The sequence below is a fragment of the Trichosurus vulpecula genome, chromosome 7, assembly GCF_011100635.1.
Source record: "Trichosurus vulpecula isolate mTriVul1 chromosome 7, mTriVul1.pri, whole genome shotgun sequence".
NCBI classification, from domain to species: domain Eukaryota; kingdom Metazoa; phylum Chordata; class Mammalia; order Diprotodontia; family Phalangeridae; genus Trichosurus; species Trichosurus vulpecula.
In genome coordinates this window covers 63,874,753-63,899,076 of record NC_050579.1, presented here as the reverse complement: position 1 = coordinate 63,899,076, position 24,324 = coordinate 63,874,753, and the positions used below count along the sequence as shown (strand labels likewise).

Here is a 24,324-nt window from a genome sequence, read left to right as displayed (position 1 = left end):
GAAAACTACAAATTAACATGTTACAAGGGTTTTCCACCACATGTATCATGGGAGTGTCATATGGCTATGGGGGGGTGGCAAAATAGACATCTCTAGCCTCTTCTCCGCCATCCTTCTACAAGGGAGACTTTAATTCCTGCCAAGAGGGGAAGCGGGAATTTGGGACTAGACGGTTTGGTCACTCAATTCTCCGCAGAAAGAGGGGATAAAATTATATCTATCTGCTCCCTCAAATATTATTTGTCTTGGGGATGAGGTTTTTGGGTTCAATCTAACTTTTGATCACTGTGTCATTAATTGAGGGGAAACAGGACTCTAAGCTTTTATATTCAAGGCTTGACACTCTTTCTACCAAATACCGATTCTGCAATGAACAATACTTATCAAAGAAAGCCATTTATCCAATTTAATAGCAAAAACAGAAATCAGAGAAAGTATATAGATGAGAATATATACCACAGACATTACAGAGTGAAGGAGGTCTCTGATTGGAAATAAGGTAAGCTCAGCTCCAGGGATAGAAAGACAGACAGAGAGACAGGGAGACAGAGTCAGAGAAAGAGACAGAGACAGACAGAGACAGAGACAGAGAGAGCTCTATATCTCACTCAAGGGGAGGCTCAAAAGTCTCTAGTGTAGCGAAGTGGGACAGGGATATGGTGGAGACTGCTTGCTCCTCTCACGGAGGCCTCGTCCTGGAGTATTTTCTTCAGCAATCTGAAGTAGGGTTGGTATTTTCCATCTTTTCTCTTGAAGCTAGAAGCCAAAAGAACCCAAAAAGACTGGAAACAGGTCCAAAGATTTGAAGAGAATGCAGATCACTCCTCCAGCTTGCTCTTGCCAACTCTTCCCCATTACTTAATACAGACATGGGCACTGATCTCTACCAATGAGGAGAGGGTCCCATATCAGTGGGCTTTGGGTCTGGGGTTATAAACATTATCTATTTTGTTAAATATTTCCCAATTACATTTTAATCTTCGTTGGGCAGCAGTGTTTTGCCACCAGGCTGTAAGTTTGAAGGGATAGGATTTAGTTATCTGGGCCTGATGAGTTGAACTAATTAAAGGCTGATGTGTGAGCTCTCTTCCTTTCTTCTTACTTGTCTTGTATATGAACTGGATAGTAACCATTTTTTTCCAGTCCAACAATCATTCTTCTTGGCTAAGAAAGCAGATGTAAAGTAAGAGTTCAACATGTCTGTCTTCTCATCATCATGGATTATAAGCAGCCCATCCAGTCCCAACAGTGTTTTTAGCCTTTTTTTTAACTTTATGATCTCTCAATATAGCATTTTAAATACTTTTTGGTATTTTTATATATATTCTTCTCTCCAGCCTCAATTCATTTTACACTCCCATTTACACTACAGACATTTTATGCACACAGTTGTATTGACATTGTTTTCTCCATTAGATTGTGGCTTCTTTTAGGACAGCGACCACATTTTTGCCTTTTTTTGTATATCCTGTATTTAGCACAATGTTTGACAGATAGTAAACATTTTGTAAATGATTTTTGACTGATTATTGAATTTTAAACTTTAACATTCCTATCACTATTGTCTTTGAATTCCTCTTTTGTTACAATCTCTTGTTTAGATTTTGAATGTATGTAAAATATATTCTTAGTGTTAATCTAAACTGGTTAACAGTGACTTGTACATCAGTATTGATTTCTTTAAATGACTTACCCTTTTCTCTTTATTGGAATTGTCTCTTTTTTCTGGTTCTCATATTAATTCCTAATTACTTCCTATCATTCTGGGCCTTACTTACTCATGGAATGTTAGCCCATGAGATTCCACCTATCTTTCCTCAGAAGGTTTTGAGATCCGCTAAGTGGTGGTTAAGTGGCATTATAGATAGAGCACAGGGCCTGGAGTCAGGAAGACCTGAAATAAAATCTGGCCTCATACACTTACTAGCTGTGCGACCCTGGGCAAGTCAGCCTCTGTTTTCCTCAGTTTACTCATTTTGAAAATAGGAACAATAGTTGCACCCCCGGCATAATGTTGTTTTGAGGATCAAATGAGATAATATATGTAAAATTTTTGCAAATTTAAAGCACAATGTACATATTCATTATTATGTTATTGTTGTTGTTATGGTTGCCATTGTGTTATTTCCCTCCCTGTGGTATCTGTTAAAATAATTCAAGACTGTGTTGCCTTAAAGATGTATTTCCTCAATGTTTACTTAGTTTGGTCTAGCCATTCTTTCCTATTTTGTCTGCTTCAGAGCCATTTCTATTTCTTTGTATAATATATCAGAGACTGAGGTATTAGGGCCCCAAAATGTGGTTGTTCCTTCCTTATTTATGAGGAAAATAGATCATTATAGAAACATTGATTAATTTGTTCTATTTTCCATCTGCTTATTATCCTCCTGCCAGTTTCATCTATGAATGCTCTTGGGATAATGTTTGTTTGGGTCTCAGACTATTATTTCTATAGACTTGTTTTCTTTTACTTCCAATGCTTTTCACTGTTTTATGGGGTAATACTGTTGTAATCTTCCACAATCCTTCCCTGTAGTGTTTTACAAATAAGTTTGTATTCTAAACTGGTGCTGTCCTTGGCTGCCACATCTCTACTTCTGGCAAGGAGATTGGGTATTTGTTGGCTAAAGTGATTTATGGTATCCTTTGGGCTCCTTGTTGTGGTGGCTGTTTCATATTAGTTAAACTTGCAGGAAATGGTGATAATTAAGGTCAATATCTTTGTCTTTTCTATTTCCCAGTTTTTTTGGCATCCATAGCTCATTTGAATAGGTCATGTTAAAGATGATAGACATTCTTCAGTGTCTTCTTTTCATCCTAGCCAATGTCTACAGAGAAATTAAGAGGATGAATAAGGAGACCATAGCCAATGGTGACAAGGTCATTTCTGGCCTTTGAGAAAGATCAGTGACCCGCCAGACGTTCCATCACTTGCTAGTGACATAATCTTATCAAAGTCACTTCATTTAATTTGCCTCAGTTTCCTTAACTATAAAATGAGAATTAAAATAGTTTTGCTATTTTACAATATTGCTATAAGGAAAGGGTTTTGTAAACCTTTCAATGCTACATAAAGGTTAAGTTGTTATTTCAAAAGAAAGTTAAACATCATAGTGGAATTCAGGACAGCAGATCCAGGAGGAAATCTTCACTTAATGTCTTATACTCTAATTTACCTTGTCAAAGAATGGAACCCACTGTATTTTCCACTTAAATCTTTCCTTCTTTCTCAACTTATCTATTTCTCTTCTGGTTCCACTTCTGATTCTATGGACTTCACAACCATACCTCAGCTTCCTCCTGGCTCTGGAAGATCCCTTTTGCTGCTCTTATTCCTTTCTCCCATTGGTAAGTTCCTTCTTAAATCACCATTTTGAGTGCATGTTCCACTGCTAACTCTCCAGACTTGTTCAACTACACCCTGACATGGATACCTTCTCCTCTTTTTATCATCCCCTTACATTTTTCAGCTCCATTTTCTGTGTTATGATTTAAATTAAAATATAAGATCCTTGAGGGCAGGGGCTGTCTTTCTTGTTGCTTGTATTTGTATTCTTAGTGCTTAACACTGCACAGCAGAAAGTAAGTAATAAAAAGGAATCCTTGTTGACTTGACTTTAAATGTCACCATCCTCTTGGAGTCAATAAATCATTAATCAACAAGACTTTATTAAGTGCCTACTATGGGAAACAAATTCCACAATCACTGTACTGAGTACCAGGGCTCTAAGTCTCTGCACTCAGGAAGCACACATTCTAAAGGGCAAGGCAATATGTGTTTTCTATACACAATATATACAAAATGAATGCCAGCTAGTTTTAAAGAGGCAGTACAATAATAGTTGAGGGGATCAGAAAAGAATTTGTGTAGAAGGGAGCACTTGAATTAAGCTTTGAAGGAAACTAAGAGGCAGAAGTGAGGAGGTAGTACATTTCAGGCATAGAAGATGACCAGTACAAGGACACAGGAGATGGATCGTTGTAAGTGTGTGAGTGTGAGAGATGGCAATCTGGCCAATCTGACTGGACCATAGAAAGCATGGTGGGGAGTAATTTGTGAATTAATGGAAAGGTAGAAAGGGGACAGGTTGAAAAGAGCTTTATACATCAAATGGAGAATTTTTTATTTGATCCCAGAGAAAATTGGGATTCACTGAAGTTTATTGAGTGGAGGAACAGGAGGCATGTTAGACCTTTGCCTTAGGAAGATCACTTTGGCAGCTGTGTGGAAGATAGATTGGAGTGAGAAGAGACATGATTCATGAATACCAATTAGAAGGCTGGTGCAATAATCTAAGCAAAAAGGGAGGGAGGGAATCAACTAGAATGGTGGCTGTAGGAGTAGAGAGAAGGGGGTATATACAAGAGTTTGCGAATATAAAAATAATAAGATTCAACAACTGATACATAAGCAAACACGCCTTTTACAGACTGAACAAACAACATGCCTTTCACATAGACAGCATTCATTTTCAAATTTGTGTAGATATGAATAATAATACACAAGTTCATCTTAAAAGTGTGACTAAATTGTTTGTGACTTTTTGTATCCATTCCTTCCTATTTCTCTCTTCCTCTCTTCTTCCCCTCATCATTCCTCTTCCTCCTCCCTCAATATATTATTGTCATTATCATCACAAAGGACTATCACAATAGATTGTTAAGAATATAATTTTGTACATTTAGGAGGCAAACCTAAGGTAATAAAATGTGCTTTCATTTATAAACTTTTGACCATAGCTGTAGAAAGTAAGCATTCTTCACAATCAATGGATACTGATAGTGTAGAATCATTTCGTGAGTGGAGTGTAATATTTTTGAATATTAAATAAAAAGGGTCCTCATACTTATAATGATTGAGAACTACTTTAGTCTTTTGATATGAATCATAAAATCATGAAGCGGAAATGGATCTCAGGAGATCATTTAGTTCAGTCTTCAATCAGATTGAATTTATAAACCCCATAGGGCAAATGGATGTTTATTCTCTTCTTGAAGGGCTTGTGAAGAGTTATTATCCAAGAGTCTTCCTTCTCCCTCATTGTCCATAACAATCAAGTTATGGAGTCAGCAGTAACTCGACTTAGTTTGGAATTCACATGCTTTACCCAGGAGCACCTGAAATCTTCATCATGCTGATTAAGTCAGTTTGAAATATTCAATACCTTCTCACCTCCCTCAGTCTCTTCTCCCCTCTGATTGGAGAGCTGGGGAGCAGAGCACTAAACTCTTCCCAAATCTTTCCTTTATAGAGGGCTGTGATCTGAGCTTTCTAGCTAACTTTTTATTTTCTATCAGCAGTTCTATTTGGTTTGGATTCCATAGAATATCACACTCCTCTGCTGGGTATCCTCTCCTGCACCCATCTTTTTCAGTTTCCTTTTGTGTGTTGTCTTCATCCATAAGATCGAAAGCTCCTTTAGGGAAGAGTTTTTCTTCTTTTTTTTTGTACCCTCAGCACTTAGCATGGTGTCTGACATGTAATAGATATTTAATAAATGCTTATTGTATTGTATTGCTAAACCCTGATGATTTCACTTCCCTAACATCTCTAACATCCATTACCTTCTCTCGGTTTACACAGATGCCACTCTAGTTAAGGCCTTCATCACCTGTTTGCCTAGACCAGAGGTTCCCAAACTTATTTCACGTATTGCTCCCTTTAAAAACAAAAATTGCTCAGCACCCCTCTGGAGCACTACTTTCTTTAACCCTTTAACTTTTTTGAGATTTGCATCATTTCAAAGAATATATAAAATATTTTCAAAAAAATCACACATCTTAAATTTAATAACTTATCGTAAATTTGTGGTGTTTTTCGCACATTGAAATTCCAATGATACAATATTACATCACTAACTGTATAGTATCATATAGTAAACAAGTCATTGCATGCACATATTTCTGCCTGCATATGCTGGACTTCTGACAATGTGCAACATAGTTGCTTGCCAACACTTGCTTGTTAAGACCTATCAGTGGACTTGACCACTGATTGGTTACAACTTACATGTTGTGTGTTAATTTGGAAAATAATGTAATCACTATGACTTTAACTCTGTTACATAACAGATGAAACATGTATGAACTGTTTTTCAAAATTTTTTCCTCTTTTCTTCTTTCTTTACGCTTCCACTGACCCCTTATTTTTATTCAATGCCCCACCAATTGCACCCAAGGCTACTACCACCCATCCCCATCTTTCCAGCACCCCCTAGGAAGTGGTATCACCTATTTTGGGAACCTCCAGCATAAACTATTACAATAGCATTTTAATTGGCATTCCCTGCATTGTGTCTCTTCCACCCTAAAGCATTCTCTACCCAGCTGCAAGACAAAATGATTGGCCAGGCTAGGGTCCTGTATCATATCTTTGCATGCTTGCTGCAGGCCAGTTAGATGTGCTTTCTTAGGATCTACTGCTTTGCTCTGCAGCCATCTCTGTAGGTGACTGTCCACTTTCTCCTTTATGATAAACAATAATATAAATACAGTTAGAATATGCTTCTTACAATGTCTTGCCTCTCCAAAACTGAGTCTCTAAATTATGCAAACTAGCCTTCCAGGTGACTCCAGGCAATCTTGCTATAATGCTTTGTAGAAAAGCAAAAGCTGTTCCTCTGAGACTCTCTGCCAATCCTATCATCTTTTCTGATTCTGGTGCCTTCCACTATTGTAGTTCCTCTGTTTATATGACTGATCCAAGCCTCTCATTCCTGTTCTCCTGAGGGTTGCAGTTCTTGTCCAGAGAATGTACTAATTTGGGGCCTGTAGTATCTGCTACAGGAGATATACCCTTAGCCTAACCTACTCATGAAACATTATCTTTAGACTTGAATGTGACATACACTTTCCTCTCTTCCTCCCTTCCTATTGCTCTCTTTTCCTTTTTTCTTCTCTGACCCTTCCTTCTCCTGTTCTACCTCCTCTATTATTATCATTATAAAGAATTATTCCAATATATTGCTTTTTAATTTTATTTTTTAACTTTGAGTTACAAATTCTCCCTCTCCCCCAGCTCCTCCCCCATCCATTCAGAAAGCAAGCCATATGATATCCATTATACATGTGAAGTCATGCAAAATATATTTCTATATTAACCATACTGCAAAAAGCAAGAAAATAAAGTGAAAAACAATATGCTTCAATCTTCACCCAGAGTTCACCAGTTCTTTCTCTAAAGGCAGATAACATTTTTCAGCATGACTTCTTTTTATTCTAATATGTTGTTGAGAATGTAATTTATATAGTTTGGAGACAAACATGAAAATAGTAAAGTGTGCTATCATCTATAAAATATTTCCAGAATAGCTATAGAAAACACTAAGCATCTGGTCATTAGGCGTCCATTTAACCCCATAAGAACCAACTATCCTTGAGTAACAAATGATCAGCTTAGCTGAGGAATTAGTGTCCACATTTCTTTTGGAAGATTATCTTGTTTAACACAAGAGCAGCATTATAGGGCAGCATTAATTGATTGTCCATTTATTAGCATATAAGCAATAGCTCTAATAGGAATATTGAAAACAAATTATGGGTTTGTTGATTTTCTTGGGGGTGGTGTTTTGCTCTGCATGTGTTTTTTATTTTGTTAAATAGTTGGTTTGTGCTGCCCTTTGCTGGTTTGTGGTGGTACACCACAAATCAAACATCACAATGAGCCAACTGGAGGAGGCCAACCCACATGTGCCAAATGTGGTTGCTGTTGCTGGTGTTCATTTTTTTTCAGTTGTATCTGACTATTTGTGAACCGAGTTGAGATTTTCTTGGCAAAGATACTGGAATGGTTTGCCATTTCCTTCTCTAGCCCATTTTACAGATGAGAGGTTCTTGACTTTTGCCTTACCACAGAACTTTGATGACTCTGGAGGAGAGAATGAGGCTGACAACTTTGTGCAGCTCTGCCTCACTTAAATCCAATTCACATACAAGTCAAGACATCACCCTCATGATGCCACTTATCCTGTTTAAGAACGAAGGATGTACAACAATAACAACAGATGAGAATGAGGCAAACAGGATTTAGTAACTTGCCCAGCATCATATAGCTAGTAGGAATTTGAGGACACATTTCAACTCAAGACGATGAGTCTCCCTGACTCCAGGCCAGCACTCTATCCATTGTCACATCTAGCTGCCAAATGTGGCACTCCTCATAATTAAGCATTTACAGGAAGTTCATCCCCAAATGTCTTTTCCACACACCAAGGCTAAGAGAGATAATGTATTATTTATTCAACATGACTCTCTTTCTGAAATGCCATTATGTTAGAGCCTTTTCCTTTATTTAATCAGTTTTAGCCTCAGAAGGTGAGATATCATCTGTATCATAATGTAGTGAAAAGGAAAATACGATCCAGTATTATACAGGGTGTCCCTAAAGTCTGGACACATAGGCAAAATGCATGTTTTGAAATATTTGGAATATTAACAGACCGTAGCCCCTTGATGTCTTTTTCTGGGATATGCTAAAGGAGAAGGTGTACTCAATGAAAATCACAGATGCAACACACTTGATTGAATGCATAAAGAGTGAATGTGCTAAAATTGATGGCAATGTGGAGTTACTGCATTGAGTTCACGTGCATCTTGCAAAGCACATCAACCTTTGCATCACAAAGGATGCAAATCATATTGAAGATGTTATTTGGTAATATTCCAATTAAATAAAATGTTGTTGAAAATTTCATTCATTTCATTTTTTGAAAAGATGTATTTTTGCCTATGTGTCCAGACTTTAGGAACACCCTATAGAATATGGATTTGAATTGCAATTAGTATAGCCTACATGTGACTTCAGGTAAATCACTTAACTTCCCTAGTTCTAGGTTTCCTTTTCTATAATGGTTTCCTTATCTACAAAATGAGGGAAATGGATGAGACAGCTTCTAAGAACCTACCCAGCTCTCCCTCTATGGACCTATGATCTGTCTTGATAACTACTGACTTCATCTTAATAGATATTTCTGTGGATTTTTCAAGTAAGGCAGATATTTCTGAGTAAAGACAATTGCAGTCAACACCTCTGCCTATTAAAATTCCTATTTTATTTTAAGACACAGCTCAAATGTTCCCTACTCTGAGAGGCCTTTCCCAGTCCCCTCAACTTCTTGTACCCTCCTTTTAATGTGAGCTTCCATTTACTATGTATGCATCGTGTATGTATCTATTTAGTATATGTTGTCTCCTCTAGTAGAATACAATCTGTTTTTCTATTTCCTGCCTTTAGCAAAATTCCTGGAACAGTAAGTGCTTAATAAATGCTTCCTGATCAATTGAATATTTGACATGAAGCACCACATATAATGCCAGATTTGAACTCAGGTCTAACTCCAGACCTAGTATTCTATCCACTGTATCACAAAGCTGCCTGAGAGAGAGAGAGAGAGAGAGAGAGAGGGAGAGAGAGAGAAATATCATGATAGAGAGAACACAAAGGGAAGGATGGAAGGAAGAAAGGAAGGAAGGAAGAAAAAAGGAAGGAAGGAAAAGGAAAGAAAGAAGGGAAAGGAAAGCAAACAAGCAAAGAAAAGAAGGCCTTTGCTCTCATTAATCATGCCTCATTAATGACACTTAACAACTAGATGAAGGTTGGGAGTCACAACTTTTAACACAGGATACATAATAGCAGATTCACAGATGTTGGCTGGTTTTGTTTCCAAGGCACTGTGACATTTTGGTTTGTGCCCCCTGAAATGTAAATTAAGTTCAGTGTTCTCTGAAGCCCAGTATTTGGTCAGATTCAATGTTGGACTGTGAGACAGAAATGACTGAAGGTTTGGCCTGGATCAAAATGACATATACTTTTGATTCCGTTGTGATCCCTCAGCCCAGTAGTTTGCCAAGGCATGCTTTGGCAGTAGAGAAAATGTCGAGCTCTCTTCTTTATCAAGCCTTCTTCCCAAGGCTGGTGACTAAGACTAGTCACCCCCCAACTTAAATGGAATCCACATTTAAGTAGTGTGGAGTCAAGACTTAATTCACAATGATTTACAATTTATTACATTGACCGATACACTAAAGCAACATCTGGTTATTTGAAATATTAATGATAGTACTGAGATTCTTTTCATTTAAATAAATATTACTTCATCTGAATCAGATGACTTTTTCAGAGAATCTTAGAATGCTAAACTCATCATCATGAATTAAATCTTCAGAAAGGTTTATATGCCAATTTTGAAATAGGGAAATTCCGATCTCAAGAAACAAAATCACAGAGTAAAGACAACATGTAACAGGAAGTTGTAATGAAAGATATTTATAGAAAGGGTAATTGAAAAGTTTTTATTCATTTGGAGTCCACAAGCATTTATAGCCTACTATGTGTCAGGCACTGTGCTAGGCCCTAGGGACACAAAGACCAAAAAACCAGAACAAAAAAAGCAGAAAGGAAATTGTTCCCACCCCCCTAGAACTTACATTCTATTGGGGCAATATACTCTAAGCAGCTTAATGGACAAAGAAATATAAAGGTTCCATTTCTATGTTATGTAGGAAACAGATTCAGATTCATGAAAACAAGAGACATTCCTCAGTTAACAGATACCTGGGAAGGAAACTTCCTCTGCCAATATGGTTCAGCAACTTTTCTGCAACTTATAATCTTAGAGACTTTCCTGGGAAGTTAAATGACTTGTCTAGCATTGCAGAGCAAGTATGCTGCCGAGGAAACTGGAATCCAGGTCTTCTTTATTCTGAGAGTAACTCTGTACTCTATTGGCTGCCACTTTACACTTGGATTATTGTGAAAGTGCCTTTACTGCGTGAAAACTTCTTTTCCAATCTATTCCTCCAATCTAGTCTTCCTAAAATATCACTTTATTCATATCATTCCTCTGTCCTGAAAACGTTCAAGAGTTCCCTATCAGTTCACTCTCCTCAATCTCATTGTCAAGGCCCTCCACAACCTTACCCTGTCAAAAAGAGGCTGACATATCCTAATGACTGGTCAATTAACTGAACAAAGGAAAGGGCAAACCCTATCTGGGGCTAAGGGGGCTTCGGATCAAGTAAGTGTAAACCAAGAAGTCAGGGCTGGCTCTCAATCTGTGAAGTGCTGACACTCGGGGGACTGAGATGATTGGGAAGATTCCCTACATAGAGCAGAGATTCAAGGTCATCAGTGTTGCCTAGCTGCCTTAAGAAGGAAGCAAAGGAGGAGAGAGGAACTTGATTCTACAAAACTTTGTCCTTTTATTGCAGCCTATATGTCTATACCCTCACAAGAAGCCTCCTGCTGACTCATCTACCCCTAGCTGACTAATCTTATCTACTCCTACTCACCTTAGTTCCACTAGAATGATATCTAATTGTCCCCTGGAGGGAAGAGAGAGGAGATTTTGTGTAGTAATTGACTTATCATGTATGTTGCTGATCATGCCTCCAGTCTTCTCCTATCCCAAATCAAGGCATTGTTCAAGGCCTGGCTCAAGTCTCTTCCCCTCTAAATGGAGCCATCCTTCAAGACCTGGCACAAGTCTCACTTGCCCCAGAAAGCCTCTAACTATTCCAATAAACACTCACCTCTCCCTCTTCTCAAATCCTTTAGTATTTATTATCTACCACTCATTTTTGACATTTAGACATTTAATCATATTCTACCTTGGGTTATCTATTCTCTGTTAAATTCTTATATAGCCTCCAGAATACCTAGCACAGAGTTGTACATATTAACACGTTTATTGAATGAATGTGTGAACTCATGACAAGAACGAAAAGTGTAATACTTTTTCATTAAAGTGGACCTTGTTGTACATGGATAAAGTGTGTTTTTCAGTTCACAAGGTTATGTAAAATATGTATACATCTATGTATGTTTTATGTATTTTATGTACCAATCTAGTATAATTTCATTAATCCAAAAACTGAAAACATACTGAAATATTTGAATAAGTTTTTTTGTAATTATCTGATGAGAGTAATAAATAGAAAATTTACATGGCATCTTAGACTACAATTAGGTGTGTGTATATGTACTCACACATATGTATGTGTATGTAGGAAATCCGTGATTTTACTGGTATAAGAAATGTCCATTGAGGAAATTCCTTATGTCACTGTGGGTAAGTACCTACTCTGTAATATATAATCCTTTCCTTTCCTTTCCTTTCCTTTCCTTTCCTTTCCTTTCCTTTCCTTTCCTTTCCTTTCCTTTCCTTTCCTTTCCTTTCCTTTCCTTTCCTTTCCTTTCCTTTCCTTTCCTTTCCTTTCCTTTCCTTTCCTTTCCTTTCCTTTCCTTTCCTTTCCTTTCCTTTCCTTTCCTTTCCTTTCCTTTCCTTTCCTTTCCTTTCCTTTCCTTTCCTTTCCTTTTCTTTCTCTGTCTTTTTCTCTCTCTCTTTCTTTTTTCTTTCTTTCTTTCCTTCTTTCCTTCCTTCCTTCCTTCCTTCCCTCTTTTCTTTCTTTTTTGGCAATCAGGGTTTAGTAACTTGCCTATGTTATAATCTAGCAAATATCTGAGGCCAGATTTTAACTCAGGTCTTCCTGACTCCAGAGCCAGTGCTGTATGCATTGAGCCACCTAGCTGCCCTAGCAACATATAATCGTTAAAAATTGCCTGGAGACATTGAGAATTTAAGAGATTTGCCCAGGGTCACACAGCCAGAATGTGTTAAATTCCAGGTGTGAATCTAGGTCTTTCTGACTCTGAGGACAACTCTCTCTAGTTGAAATTTACATAACATATTTGAAGTCACTTTTTATAATTCATTAGGATGGAGAATTTCCCAGTGTGAAAATTCTGTCTACTTACATGTATGTGCATAGTCTTGGAGGGGGCAGCTAGGTGGCACAGTAGATAAAACACCTCACCTAGAGTCAGGAAGACCTGAATTCAAATCTGCCTTGAGACACTTAGTAGCCCTGTGACCATGGGCAAGTCAGTTTACCCTGTTTGCCTTAGTTTCCTTATCTATGAAATGAGCCAGAAAAGGAAATGGTAAACCACATTAATATCTTTGCCAAGAAAACTCAAATTGGGATCACAGAGAGTCAGATGTGACTGAAATGACTCGACCACAACCACAACCAGCACAACAACAATGGCTTAGAGAGTTGGCTGGAGATACCAAGAAGCTATGTGACTTGTCCATATATTCATCCAGCTAGTATGTGTAAGAAGCAGATCTTGAATCTACATCTTCCTGATTTCATCATGCTCTCTTTTATTTCCCAATTAAAAAAAATCTAAAAAGTATTTAACACACTGATAACAACAAAATAGTAGATACATATGCTGCTTTAAACATTGAAAAGGATTTTACAAAAACTTATCATTTAATCGTCAGAACACTCCTGTAAAGTATCACACCACCACCACCACCGTCATCATCGTCATCATCATTCCTATTTTTACATATGAAGAAATGGGCTCAGAGAGGTTGAACATTTTCCCTTGGTCAGCTAGATCCAAGAACCCAAGGTTTAACTAATTTGTCTTTATGGAATTCTGATTTCGTCTTTGTACCACTCTATTACATAGTATGGAACCCTGCTCATAGTTGTCATGTCATAAATTTTTATTAATTTGGATTGAATCAAATTTAATCTGGACAGATATACCCAAAGCTTTTAAGGCCACATAACTAACTTTTAATATTTCCCAGGCATTGGTGTTAATCAATAAAAGATAAACTTCAAGAAGAGAGATTATGACATTGGATCTTTTCTGTTATAAATGTTGGGGTCCATCTAGACAAATACCTTACCTCAGTTGAAGAAAGTGAAAAGATATTACTCCTTGATACATTAACCAGGCCAGAGCAAATATCCATTATTCACCTGGCATGGAGAAGGCATGAATATCTACATTAAACGAATAAGTGAATCAATCAGTCATAGAATCTAAAGTAAGTCTTTGATCAATCTAGATAACTTTGCTAGCCATTGAATTACTGGAGTGACATGGAGTCTTTTTGAAATGGTTGAGAGACTTGAGTATGCCTTGTGGAGTTACTAGAAAACTAGTGAACTAATTGGAATAGAGGACAGGAGCATCTGGCAGTTTAGTTGTGGAAATCTCTAGCCAGATTTCTGAGAATGAATAATTTGGTTACAAAAGCATGTTTTGAACTTTGGAGTCCCCAATGATTTGTACTTTTCCTAAGCATCCTAACATTGTACTGCAACCCCACCTCTCCCCCCCCAAAAAAACCCAAAATTTCAACAGCTGGTGATAATTTCTTCATTGAGAAACAGATAGATTGGAAGTGATGAGAAAAGACATAGTGGAGGCTCTTTACGGAGCACAGAAACCAAGTTACTCTGTATCTAAGAAGACAATTTAGAGGACTCTATCAATTGTAATTTTAGGAGCTCTGACTTATTCCTTTGAGGGGAGGAAAGGACTTCCAAGAACCAAGAGTGGTGGATTACCATTTTGCCATATGTACCCTAAAATTGCTCCTGGATTCTGATTTGTTGAATAATATATCACAAACTTTTTGTTGTTGTTGTTGTTGTTACAGGAGACATAAGGGGAGATATTTTGTGCTAGTTCTTCTTATAATTCCAATCTGGCAAATGACACTTACTCAAAGCTAAGCGAATCTACCTTATTGATAACATGTGATAATCAGGGGGGATAGCATACTGGTGGGAACTTTTGAGCAATAACATTAGAAAACTGACTCAGAAATCCCTCAGGGATATCTGTAGAACCATGAAGGTAGATATAGGATCCACCTTCTCAGGACCCAACCAGCGAGTTCAAATGGGAATTAGAAGAATAGCTCCAGAGTCAACACTATAACATATAGGGTCTCGAAATGACACCTTACAAAGGATGACTATAAATTAAGACTAAATGCTTTGTTTCCTCCATTTTCCAAAATATTCTTTGTAAATACTTTGACCTCTCATTTGCCACAATATCATGGGCATTAAACATATAGCTTATCTAATTCTTTTAAAGTAATACCAGCACAGATACATTTTACATGCAAATGGTAGACAACAGAGAAGATACTCTTATCATCAGGGAGAATGAATGCTTTTTCCTTATCCATTTTTCTGTACTGACTTTTCGCAGACTTGGAAATTTCAATTTAATTTATCCTTTAGAAGGGCTCTAAAAAGACTGGATATGATCCTACTTTTTGAAAAATTGTTTCAATTATTCTCCCACTAGACAGTAAGCTCTAAGAAGAAAGGAATCATGTCTTATAAAAATTTTGTATCTCCCCTGACTACACAGTCAGGCATTGAGTTACTAATGGAGATACAAAGACAGAAATAAAACTGCTCTTGTCATCAGGGAACTTAAAGTCCAACTGGGTGGAGAACAATATTTATGCAAAAAAAGACTAAATAGAAGCAATATGCAAAGTAATTTCAGCTAGCATGGAAGTTTGTTGGGAGAAGAACACTTATTACTGGAAGGATCAGAAATGGGTTTGTGTAGAAGATATCACTTAAACTAAACCTTCAGGAGAGTTAAGGATTCTTAGAAGTATAAGAGGAGAAAGAATATTCCAAGGGATGGACATAGAAAAAGGTCACATAGAAAGTAGATAGCAAGTTGCCTAGTATGTCCAGGAACTAGAGTATTGAAGGAGTAGTGACATGGCATCAGTGTAACAATAGGAATCACAACAAATTTAGGCCATCAGTATAACAACTTGTTGCTATTCAGTCATTTTTTCAATTGTTTTTGACTCTTCATCACTCCATCTGAGGTTTTCTTTTGTTTTCTTGGAGGGGGGAAGGAAGGCAATTGGATTTAAGTGACTTACCCAAGGTCACACAGCTAGTAAGTGTGTCAAATGTCTGAGGCCAGATTTGAACTCAGGTCCTCCTGAATCCAGGGCTGCTGCTCTACTCACTGCACCACTTAGCTGCCCCCATCTGTGGTTTTCTTGGCAAAGATCCTGGTTTCCATTTCCTTTTCCAACTAATTTTACAGATGAGGAAACTGAGGCAAACAGGGTTAAGTGACTTGCTCAGAGTCACAGAACTAGTAAGTGTCTGAGGTCAGATTTGAACTCAGGTCTTGATGACTCCAGGCCTGACACTTTATCCACTGCCCCACCTAGCTGACCAGCATAACACTAGGTGTTATAATGTGATCCAATGGGGTGCTTTTAAATGCCCAGGTTAGTAGTAATTCTGTCTTTGAGAGTTTAGTTATAAAACCTGTAAATGGCTTGTGATTGTGCTCCCAATTAGAGAGAAAGAAAAAACAAAACCTATTTAACAATAGACTAGACGGTTGGGATCCTAATACTGCACTAGGAAAGGTCACTGTACCATGTGGCTCCTATGTCCTCATTCTGTGAATGAAGGAAAACAAGCACAGGGTCAACACTAATATTTTGAGAAATAAGATTAAATAAGTTAGATGCAATCTTTAATAGAATAAAAGGATATACTTAGAAACAGGGCCAGTAGCACCACTGAAGCAACACAGAGAAAGGGGATAAGGACTGAGAGTTCTTTCACATTCCACTCCAAGGATATTTTTTTTCTCATTATCTCAGCAACTACAGTAAGCTCCTAAAATTCTTTTAAAAAGTCTCATACTTCTTTTGTTTCCCCCTTAGCTTTCATCTTTCCAGTCCCCCCCAGAAGTTTGGGCTTGAGGTGGGGAAACTTCTAATATTGTCACCTCCTTGCTACTGTTCCACACATTTCAGGGGAAGCTTTGCTACCCACTCCTATAGACAGGTCCCCCTCCTTCTTGGAAGAGACATCTTTTAAAACTTTTCTGTAGTAGAAAACTCCCCCTTCCATGTCTGATGATATGTTCGCTTCCTCTTCCTGAACTGGGAAGAAATTGAAATTCCAGAGTTGTTATCAACCTAAGTCCCCTCCAAAGGTAGTCAGTCTAAGTCTTGTTAGAAGGACTGTTACATCCAGTTTGGAAAGACAGATTGGAGTCAGATTTGGAACGGTTTTAATTGCCAAAGAGGAGTTTGTATCTGTGTTGCCTACAGGCCATAGAGAGCCTGTAGCTTTTTAAAGGAAAGGAGTGGGATTAAAGACTGAATTGAAAAAAGACTTGATAGTTCATTAGATATGGGAAGGGAGAGAATATAAAGAGTTGAGGCATGAAAAAATGAGTACCATGTATAATGGAGGTATAGGCTAACATCATCCTGGTAGTCAGTAGTCTAATTTGTTACCTGCAGGAAATGATGGCTCCAGTTAAACTTTGTGCCCTAAATGCTGTTGACTTTAGCCTATTGTTAAGGCTTTTAGTAGTAGGTTGGGGAAAGTTCTGCTGTGTAGGTTGAATACCAGGGTAAGAAGGACTCTGTGACATTATAAATCATTGGCATGTTAATCAACCCAAATTTTCTTAATATTCAAATCTCCACAAGTTTACCATGATATGTGGTTAAATGTCAAACACAGCTTTCTTCATCTCTTGAAACATCAGACACTGTCAGGCACATTAAATTACCTGGTCTTGGGAGAGAAGATGATTCTTCAAGACTTCTTTTACCTAGTTATCAAGAAGATGGAAGTTTCAAAATTCCAAAGTAGTGAGGGAGAGAAGCAGATATGCATTTCAACCATAGAATGTCCTGAGCCAGGTTAAAAGTTACTTATGGTTTTCTGTTAAAATCCTCTTCTGGATTCCCTCATTGACATACATAGAGTTGTAGTTTGTTATTTATATTTCCCTCTCCAGATGACTGACAATTTCTCTCATTCTTAATTTAAAAATCTCTTCATTGCATCTCCCTACTTACTCCTGGTTTTAATAATTGCTTCTTCCATAAGAACTGGCAATGCAAGAGTTGAAGATGGGAATTAAAGCTCACATTTATATGTAATCCTATGTTGGAATCAGGCCCTGAGTCAGGAAACCACAGAGATGCTCTCTCAAAATCCCACCATCTACTGACATCATGAAAATTTGGGGATATGTATGCTTGTGTATGTATGTTTTGCTATTTGTGGAACAGAAGGGTCTCAGTTGAATGGTCCTCCTTGGGGTCATCCTTCATTTTGATACCACGTGGACTTTGCCTAACAGAACACTGACACTTTTCAACCACTTTCCACAAAGACTGACAGCTGGTGTTTAGAACCACTACTAGTGGAACAGCAGCGGGGTTGAAGGGTGGGGGGTTGGAAGTGCAGAAATGAACCCTGCTCTTCTTTCCTTGCCTTAGAATTGGAAAGGATGCTGCCTTTTCAATTGAACCATTTCTCCAACATCACTTGGCTTTCCCCCTTACAAGTAAGATAGAGGTTGATGTGGCAGTAAAAACATTTGAATTGTCCACTGTTATTTCCAATAAACTATATTGGTGATCCTTTTCATCTAATTCCTCCCTATCCCTCTACACACCACTTCCCCTGTTAACTTGTGTTATTTGCCCTTTCCATTGATACTCTTTATTCCTATTATTATATACAGAAATTAGTGATTGCTAACCCCTGTCTCATATTTGATGTTAGTAGTGATTATAGAACTTGGGAAACTGAGGAGGCTTCATCAAAACCAGAAAAGGAGAATACATACCCAGTATCTAGTTTGAGATCCACAGTAAAGAAGCCAAAGCTTAATGATGTCTCCCCTGGGAGATCACAAAACTTCTTAGTTACTTACTGTGCTATGGCATTTCTTAGTCAGATCAAGGTGATGAGAAGGGAAAATAATAAGCAAGGAGAGATTAAAAATCCAAAGACAATCAAAGAAATAATCCCTTCAACTAGAGATAATTTTGATAGTCAAAGCCTGAGGGGAAAAAAAAGGAATCACCTTTCATGGGCATCTTGTTGAGCTCTTTGAAATCCTTGTTGGCACTTAGTTTCGATTTCCCTTATTCTCTCTCTCAGCTGTTTACCTTTGGGTTGAGTAGTGCTGGGCCTGGAGTAGAGAGGAGTCCTCTTCCTGAGTTTGGTGCAGTGGATAGAGCTCTGGGCTTGGAATCAGGAAAACTGATCTTCTTGAATTCAAATCCAGCCTCAAGCACTTACTTAGCTATGTGACCCTAGGAAAGTCACTTAAACCTCTCTACCTCAATTCCTCATCTGTAAAATGAACTGGAGAAGGAAATGGCAAACCACTCCAGTATCTTTGCGAAGAAAACCCCAAATGGGGTCATGGAGAATCAGACACAACTGAACAACAACAACAAGGATATTTACATCATGAGGGACTACTCTTATCCACTGACACTCATCACTGATATTTACCTTACCTGTGTAATTCCTATGGAATGAGGTTTTCCCAAAGACAACAATCCATCCAAAATTTACATGAAGGATACTAGGGCAAGCCTAACTCTTTCAGTCTCTTCAATTTATGTTATTGGCAGAATCAAGTCCCTTAATTTTTACATTATCCATAGGAAGCCCCTGTTAAACATGAGGCCTTATTACATATGCAGTGATTTTTTTCATAAAATAGCACGTTATAGTGGAAGGCATACTGAATTAAAAATGAGAAGACCTGGGTTTGAATCCCATTTTTGCCATGACATTATTTTGACAAGTTGTTTTATATCTCATTAAATCAGTTTCCTCATTGGTAAAAATGATATTAGACTAGATGAGTCTGAGGTACTTTTCAACATAGATTGATGGAAAACACTGTGCCCTGACCCCAACACCATGACATCATTGGTCCTCTTCGAGTACAAAGGGCAAACAGCAACAGCCTCATTGTACATTCAAAATGACATGAGATATAAAGTAGTTTATCAAACTACTTATATTACATTTTTCAGATGAGGATACTGAGGCTCTGAGAGATTAAATGACTTGACAAAGGATTACTCAGTAATGAATAGAGCCAGGACTAGAACCTATGTTCCTTGACTTCAAATCGGGTGTTCTTTCTATTGCTACATGTGGATCCTAGATGGCAATGTGGAATTTGTAGCCAAGGAAATATTTTTTAAGCTAAAATGGTATATCTAGTTACTCTAATGGGTAACTTTTGTTCATCTCTACTTTCCCTTTCTGATTATTAGTTCATTAGTCTCCCAAGTCCAAGATACAAAGCAAATGAAACACTCAAGACATAGGTCAGTTCAAACAAAAGTGATTTTATTTAACTGCATAAAAAAGGATATTATAAACTATGATACACTAGGATGAGATCATTCTTCAGAATATGAGTTTTGGGTTGGATGATGCTTTTCTCATTACCTTTAACCCCTGGAGGCATGACTAGGAAAAGGAAGGATCAGCAAAAATCCAATCTAGAGGGGACTGTCAGTCAGTCAATGGGGATTTACTGTGTATCAAAGAAGGCCCTTCACAACCCTTAGCTCTATGAGCATAGCAAAATTTAGGTAGCTCGAATGAAACTTGAGATGTACAAATTTGTTTATTTATTTTAATAAGTTATTTGTTGTTTATTCAATATTTATAGTTAGTATAACATTTGAGGAATTGGTTGCATCATCGTACGTACACAAATCTTTTTTATATAACATCAAAATTTACAACTACTGAGATATATGTGTGTGTGTATATATAATATATATATATGTATGTATATATATCTGTAGACAAAATCAGGTCCTCTGGAAACTGCATATATATATATATATATATGTACATACATACATATATATATCTGTGTAAGATATCACCTGGAAAGTTGATACATAGGGCCATGCTGTAGTGCCCTAATCAAGGGGAGCACAAAAGTAATCGATGCATCAATAAAGAATTACTACTGTGTGGTGTTTTGTATCCAGGAGTGTTGTCTTCTGGACCTACAGGAACCTATAGCACCAACACACAAGGCAGGTAGTTCATATACCTGTGGGGTTCTGGCTCTGCTTGACACCAACTACTGAGACTGTACAAGTCATATTCAGCATCATATGCAAACAACAAAAAACAAATAGTAGTCACACTGTACTATTCCCCATTTCTAACTTTAGGAAGAGACTAGAGTGTGTTCACAGGTTTTGTATTTCTGGTGTTTAATCACTAACCCCTTAACCACTGTCATGTTCTCTCCTGATGGCAGCACATTAAAAGGTTTTAAAATTGCAGCTCCTGCAATCTTTGGGATTCCCCAAAGAGTATCTGTGGTGTTCTTTAAACAGTTCTCCTCCTCTGGATTCAAGATTACCTTCACCACATCTGAAATGCCATTCTGCACCAAGATACATGGGACACTAAGGAAGACATCTTCATTAGTGCAATATAGGCCCTTAATCATGGTAGAAATTGGATGCACTCTCCTAAGATTCTTCACAATGCTTTCTGCCAGATCTGCCACAGAGAAGCCAATGGCCCAGGAAGTGTAGCCCTTCAGCTTGATCACTTTATAAGCACTTTGAGCCACCTGCTTATGAACATCTTTTGAATTCTCTGAATCAGCATCAGTTCCCAAAGGAGGATGAAAATTTTTAGAGACACACCGGCAACATTCACATCACTCCACACAGCAACACATGTTCCCCAAGGACCTATCCATGACAACTTGAATAAGGGACACCAAGTCTCTCCCCCATTACGTAACATAAACAGGTAGAATCCAGATTACAACTGCTTCCAAAAACACGGTTTTTAGGAAAGCCACTTAGCTTCTGGGCCATATCAAAATATCCACTGGATTGCAAACAAAAAACATCTTGCAATCAGGGCTATCTTTCACAATTTTGGTCATGATGAATTTAAAGATATTCACATTACTCTGTACAAAATTAAGACAACTTTCTTCTTCCTGTTGACATGCCCCAGCTGTAACAATGACCAGTTTTCAGTTTGCAGTCACACTGTAGTCTTTGCCAGAAACAATCTTTGGTGTTTTGAGGAAAAGGCTGCCATGTTGGAGGTTCATCATCTCTCCCTTTAGTTTGTCTTCTATTACATCAACTAGGGCAAGTTCATGAGCTAAATCGTTTGTTAAGATACTGATGGTACATGCCATATCAACTGCACCAACTCCAACAACAGCGATCTTGTTCTGGGGAACCTGGTCTTCCTTTAGGACATTCAAAATCAGCTAATCCTTGACAGTAGATGCCATTTGGGGGGATATCTGGGGAGATATCGAGGTTGCTGGTCAGGCTGCAAAAGTTCTGAGTTAGATGTGAGAATGCTGCTCCTAGACTCAGGCCAAGATGCACAAATTTAGAGAATCCAACCCCAAAGTTCAAATAGACTAATTTGCTCGACTTGTAATAGAGCATTCTGGGCTTGCACTGGTGTGATCGACCATGACTGGACTTGCTGTAACTTGACTCTAACATAGTGGTGTCATTTTGGTTATCTTCAAGAACAAAGGACAACAATCAACCAACAACTGAGCACTTACTATGTGCCAGGCACTGTGCTTAATGCTGGGGATACAAAGAAGAGCAGGAAACAATACTTGCCCTCAAGGAGGCCAGAATCTAATGGGGGAGAAAATATGCAAATAAATAGGTATAAATGACATATGCACAAGATAAATTGGAGATTATTTCATAAGAAAGGTAACTAGATTAAGAAAAAATGGGGAAGACTTCTTGCAGAAGGTAGGACTTTAGCTGCAATTTGAAGAAAAAAACCAGGAGATGGAGATGAGAAAGAAAAGAGTTCAAGGATGGGGACAGCCAGTGTAAATGCCAAAGGTAGAGAGATGGAATTTCAAGAAATAGAAAGAAGGCCAGTGTTGCAGAATCACAGAGAACATAGAGGGAAATAAAGTGTAAGAAGACTAGAAAGATAAAAAGGGGACAGGTCATGAAGGGCTTTAAAAACCAAACAGAGGATTTTATAATTGGCCAAGCTATACTAGAAAGTCGTTGGAATTTGTTGAATTTGGTGTGTTGTAGGGTAACATGGTCAGAGCTTTAAAGCTCAGTTTGAAGAAATTGCCTGAGTCTTAGAATGTGCAGCTTGCAGAGCAGCTTGCCTGGCACAGAGACTCAAGAACCGCCCGAGCTATGGCCACTATCTGGAAAAAGTTGGTTATAGTTGGTGATGGCGCATGCAGGAAGACATGCTTGCTGATTGTATTTAGCAAAGATGAATTCCCTGAAGTTTATGTTCCCACAGTGTTTGACAATTATGTAGCAGATATTGAAGTGGATGGAAAACAGGTGGAGTTGGCTTTGTGGCACACAGCTAGTCAAGATTATGATCTCCTTAGACCTCTTTCCTACCCAGATACTGATGTTATATTTGTGCGTTTTAGTTTAGAAAACATCCCAGAGAAGTGGACCCCCAGAGGTGAAGCATTTCCATCCCAATGTGTCCATTGTCCTGGTTGGGAACAAGAAGGATATTTGAAACGATGAGCACATGAGATGAGAGCTAGCCAAGATAAAACAGGAGCCAGAAACCTGAAGAAGGCAGAGATTTGACAAATCAGATTGGTGTATTTGGTTATATGGAGTGTTCAGCAAAGACCAAAGACAGTGTGAGGGAGATTTTTGAAATGGCCGTAAGAACAACTTTGCAAGCCAGACATGGCAAGAAAAAATCCGGGTGCCTTGTCTTGTAAACACAGTGGAAAGCTCAAGCCCTCACTGGGTTAATTTTGGAAGTGCTGTTTATTAATCTTAGTGTATGATTACTGTTCTTTTTCATTTGTCTATAATTTTCTTTAAGAGATTTACAAATCAGAAATCATCTTGCTACCAGCATTTAGAAGCCAATCATGATTGTTTAATGACAGTCTGTGTCCAATACAACTGTGCACACCAGATTCCCTCTGACATTACTCTTAATAACTTTCTTGATTCTCCCAACCAGCCCATCTGGAACTAATTCAAGGGAATTCTTAACTTTTTGCTTCTTTCTAGAAAGAGAAAAGGTGATAACTTTTGTGAAATGGGCCTTAACTACTTTTATACCTAACATATCCTGTTGCTGTCATCTGCAGGGCCCTCTGGGGAATAAATACAAAGTCACTTCAGAGAAGGACCTCTTTTATAAGGCTTTTATTGGTATAGCTCTGGGGTGTTATTCAGTTGTTTGAAAATGGGACCCAGCCAGAGATGGCAAGTCCCCATACAGCTGTGGCAAAGCTACAGTTCTGTGTTTTCATGTTAGTTACCTTAGAGTTACTGTGTAATTAGTGCCACTTAATGTATATTACCAAAAAATGAATATATCTACCCCAGTTTAGGTGTAGTATTTTTGGTATAATTGGATTTCCTAATACTGATATTTTGTTTTTGTGTTTTTTTTAAAGAAAGTACATTTGAACATAAAGTCACATTTGAAATCCCTTTTTGTCATTTTTATCCTGTGAATTACAGCCATTAGCAGTCCCTTTTCTGCACAACATAGGCCAGTGTCCATGTCTCCTGGAGCTGGGGTCAGTGAATGGGGAATTGGTTCCACCCCAAGGCAATGCCATGATTCAGGGTGATTGGTTTGAACTCAAGTTGCAGCATCTTGGTCTGTACA

General features: G+C 38.0%; 1 pseudogene; it reads left to right on the top strand.

Annotated features, from left to right (window-relative positions):
• The first annotated feature begins 22,853 nt into the window (after positions 1 to 22,853).
• LOC118857350 lies at positions 22,854 to 23,413 on the top strand (annotated as a pseudogene).
• The last annotated feature ends 911 nt before the right edge of the window (positions 23,414 to 24,324 follow it).